This window comes from Styela clava, chromosome 12 (genome assembly GCF_964204865.1).
Source record: "Styela clava chromosome 12, kaStyClav1.hap1.2, whole genome shotgun sequence".
NCBI lineage: Eukaryota > Metazoa > Chordata > Ascidiacea > Stolidobranchia > Styelidae > Styela > Styela clava.
In genome coordinates, this window is record NC_135261.1 from 19,945,151 (window position 1) to 19,949,776 (window position 4,626).

The following is a 4,626-nucleotide window of genomic DNA, read 5'->3' on the forward strand; positions in this document are numbered from 1 at the left end:
AACAAACAAACAGAAAAATACCTATCAACATACTTACCGATCTTAAGATCGATAAGTAATGAGGTGTAATGTAACAAAGCGGCAATCATGCAAAGTTTCCTCTCTCGTTTTGTATTTTAAAAATATATCTTTTTATTGGTTTCGGAATTATAAGAGTGCTGACGTTATTGGCAATATATGTACAACATGTAGAGTTAATTTAATATTATTAATTATTAATAATAATTAAATGGACTTAAGGATTATATTAATTATATATTATATCTAATAAGAAACGTTCAATTTAAAAATTCGATGTCACTGCACTAGTTTTACATCGAAATCGCTTATAGCATTGGAAATGAAAAGGGTAATTTAGTTTTAGGTAGAAATATAATTCCAAAATAAAAATTGTTTCATTTCATCTCAAAAGCATGTCGATTATGCCATGGGTGTAATCAGTCAAGCAATGAAAATTAGGAAAGCTAAACAGTTTACGGCTTAATATAAAAAACTCATTTCCGTACCACAAACTTTTGAAATGTCGAAGCATTTTGCCATTTTTAATTACTTGGGTGATATTCAAATAATAATTAAACGATTATAGAAAAGGGGAAAACTTGATAGTCTCATCATTTCATTGCAATTGCTTTATGAATTTTCTTTTACGATATAAGCAAAAATTATCTGATTTTGGAATATAGCAAATATCACTGTGTTTATTCTAAAAATAATCATATTTCATGAGCATTTTTGCCTTTAAAATCGTTTAAAACAGTTCTGCACCAGTTTGCTTGTTTTTCTTTTTTACTCAAACCCTCGATATTTGAGTTCAGACAACAATCATTTTCGAAGACTTATAAATAGACCAATTATGTTTGCTTGACATGAATCAACCCGCCATTGTTGATTACATTATTAAGAATTGCATTCTCAACTGATGCTTAAACAGTAGTCAAAAATGATTATTAAATTTTAATTATTGAATGTTCGTGTGCTTTGAGATTATTTAGGATTTATAAAAAGTTTTGATGCGTTTTCAATTCTCAAAATTTGAGGCCGAAATCGAAAACACATCTCTGTGAGGACAATATATAATCCGATCACACTAAGAAAAATTATATAGAATTATCTAAAGCATCCGCCTAGAATACTTGTTAAAGCAACACGATACTAAATAAATTAGTATCATAATTACTCGCTATATGCTGATTTACAGACATCTATAGTTTGCGGTTGCGATGGCGTGTTAGTTAGAGCGTTCGTAGGCGCGCATATGCGATCTAATTTTCATGTCCATCATCTCATACAGGATAAAATATGTTGTAGGGTAGGCAAGATCGGGCCAAAAAATTTTGTTGTTTCAAATGAAGTACCTCTCACCCAATCTGTTGCTCTTTTTCTCTGTCCATCACCTTTTAGTTAAAAAATGACCCATTTTTTTTAAAAAGCATCAGCCAAGAAATTAAAAATGTTTCGAAGACACAACAGACGTTTGCACCATTTATTTCAATCAACTTCGTCTTTCAATTTGTCGTTATCAAAAAATAAAAATGAAAAAAAGTAATGGCGTACCCTGTGCTTAGTTGTATAGCACATGTTTAGAAGTTAGAACAATGATATTAAACACTGCCAAAATGAAACGATAGACGCCAGCAGCGATAAGGAATTTAACTTTCTGAGGCATTGTACTATTACAAATCCGTAATCTTTTTTTTTTGATAACATATTTTGCAGTACAATATGCATCAATATGTCCATTGTGACTAATTTAAAATGTTTGTTTTCTGAATCTGTTGGTGCTGTCGGGGTCAAAACAGTATTTCCCCATGAGTGTCAATAGTTCTGCTAACTTGTTTATTTGAAAGGAATATTCGGAAAAAAACATGACTAGATTACTCGATTTTTTTGTTTGAAATAAGGGGTATAAATCGACAAATAAAAATGACAAACCCCATAATTCTCTGATGCTCTGGCGAGTGTCTTATCAACCATAATTAAGACATGCACTCGATATTTCTATGAAGAATCATTTTGCCACGCGACTTTAAACATCTTTCCGTTGCCGAAGCAATCTAAATTAATTGCACGAGAATAACTAGCAAATAAATAGCTCTGTTAAAAGGAGTTGTAGACGTTTAAAGCAAGTTAATTCACTACAATTGATGATTTTTAATCGTATATCTCGATTCATTTCATATTTAACTGTTCATACTGGACTTCAGATAACACAAGATGAGGTGTAAGAAATTTCCAGCGTTAAAAAAACTTGAACGTTATCAAACTATTGCTATTGTACTTCCTATCCTACTGCGGAAAATAAGATTTTACGGTCGCAGACCAAATAGTGTTTTGTTTTATAAGTCCCTGAAACGCATAAAATTGTTTATTTACTCTAATACACGGTTTCCTAAACTTTTTGATCATAGGCAGCCTTCGGACAATTTATAGATCGCTCGTGTACCCCCAAAACTCTCTCATATTATCGGCTCTGATATTTTCTTTAGCTGCGACAACTATTACATTTCCTCTAAATTTGCTAATAAATATGGGAAAACTGCGTGATCAGTACTAATCAAACCCATGACAATGTAATCCAAGCTTAATCAAACACTACAATCAAACTAACAAAATATCGACAAATTAAACCAAGCAATCCTGTATCTAATTTGATGAATGAATATCTCCCTCTATTTTCAGTCAATATAAACATCAAACTATTTCATGAGGTGAGTTACATGCCGATGTTTGAAAGCTTTTACTTTTCATTTGAAGATTTAATACAATTTTGAAGAAAAAAGGGAAAAAATAAAAAAATATTTTTTTAATTTTGAACGTCTTGATACATAAAGAATATATTGACGTTTCTGGAAAGTTTTTATCTAATCAAACCCGATCAAACTAGAAAATGCATCGAGAAATACTATGTCTACGTCTATATTGTTCATTTTACTTACCTATACATAAATATATCTTAAAAAACTTTTTTGTCTATGTGTGTTAGAATACACATCGTTCTTGATCTATCATAAATTTTAAATGGTTAAATTTATTCTCATGCTCCCCAGTTCGATAAACAATGACATCTTTAATACTGCAATAATCTAGCCCTCCTCCAAATCAAATATCTTGATGCGCCACTGAGTTCAATACTCAAACATGATACTATGTTGTTATTGTTGTTTGCATTTAAGTTACCGTGATTCTGCATCGTACGTATTCGAAGTCAATTTAGTAATTACGCTTGATTGCAATTTATGTACATCCAAGCACTGTGTACCGTTTCAATTCAATCAGTCAACTAATTGAGATCGGCATCTTGACAGCTTGTATGGTGTTTTGCATTAAATGCTGATGTGACTGAGGTTGTTGAAAGTTTGATAACAATACACAATATATAAGTAGGTTTTAGATTTCTAACTTTTGCACTGAACAATCACTGAACATTGAGTGATGGTCAAACTTTTAGCGTATGATTGGCGATAAAAATGAAAAAACAAAATTGTTACTTCAATGTAAATAGAAGAACAGTCGTGGAATAAAACCTAAAAACAATGGGCCAACCGCTCTTACGCGAGATAGAATTCTCATATTCATTTGAATTTTTCACGCATGCAAGCGTGATTATTCAAGATATTAGATCATTAGATGTAGTCACTAGTCAGCAGTCATACGGAATACTTTGATCACTATAGTTTGTTTAATATTAGGCACCATTAGTGTACCAAACTGCATTGCCTCTCAATTTCAATTGACGCGAATATGAAGATTTGACGCAAATACTTATCTGGCGTTGACATGATGATAAGCATAATCAAGAATAATTTCATAGTTACGAGGTCACGCGCTTTATCTCTCTATCTCAAGAAATATATCCGCAACAGTCTTTTGTCTACATCTTATCATTGTTCCAATTGTAGAGAATCGTGAATGATTTGTAAAAATCGATTTTTGCCGCAGACAAAGTTGAATTATTTTCTGTATCTAACCCTTTTGATCCAACTTTGATCAAAACATCAATTCTAAACATTGCTATAAGCTATTCAGACGCCGGTCTGAAATTTTGACTGATTGAAATAAACACAGTACTTCTGATTTGCATTTCATACTGTGTATACTATTTTCAAATATTGTTCGAAGAATAAATAAAATAAGAAATAAAAACAACGCACTTGCTGAACTCGATTTTTTTATTAATTTACATTTGAGCGCATTTGTCTGTATTACTTACTGTATTGTTTTATCTCAAAACCCAATGCGAAGTTTCAGATTGCATACGTGAGAAGTTAAAATGATTTTAAGCCAAGCGCGGTGTTATCAAGTTTCATGAAATAAAGGAGTTGCATTGTTCTAATTGGCAACGGCGTCCAGCTGGAAAATACATAAATTTATTTAAAAAAATGATTGAAATTGAATTCGCAATGTTACTCCATCCGAGTGAAAAGACTCATCATGTCGATGCTAGGGTATTTAAGTTAGAACGTTGGTTGACCAAATGACTACAGGTTGAAGATATGCGATTTCAAACTCATTCCCATCTTCCCGTTCAGAGTGTAATAAATTGTCGTAGGCCGAAGGGAACGATTCCAGACCCTCCGGTAACATTAGCTTCTTCCTTATATAAGCAGCCACTCATATATATCTTAG

At 31.9% G+C, this 4,626-nt stretch overlaps 1 long non-coding RNA gene across 1 annotated transcript; it reads right to left on the reverse strand.

Annotated features, from left to right (window-relative positions):
* Positions 1 to 1,154: 1,154 nt before the first annotated feature.
* On the reverse strand, positions 1,155 to 3,068 carry LOC144430390 (uncharacterized). The gene is made up of 3 exons (XR_013479519.1): positions 2,937 to 3,068; positions 1,933 to 2,054; positions 1,155 to 1,394 (listed from the first exon to the last, which is right to left on the reverse strand). It is a non-coding gene; the product is annotated as an uncharacterized LOC144430390 (long non-coding RNA).
* Between the last annotated feature and the right edge of the window lie 1,558 nt (positions 3,069 to 4,626).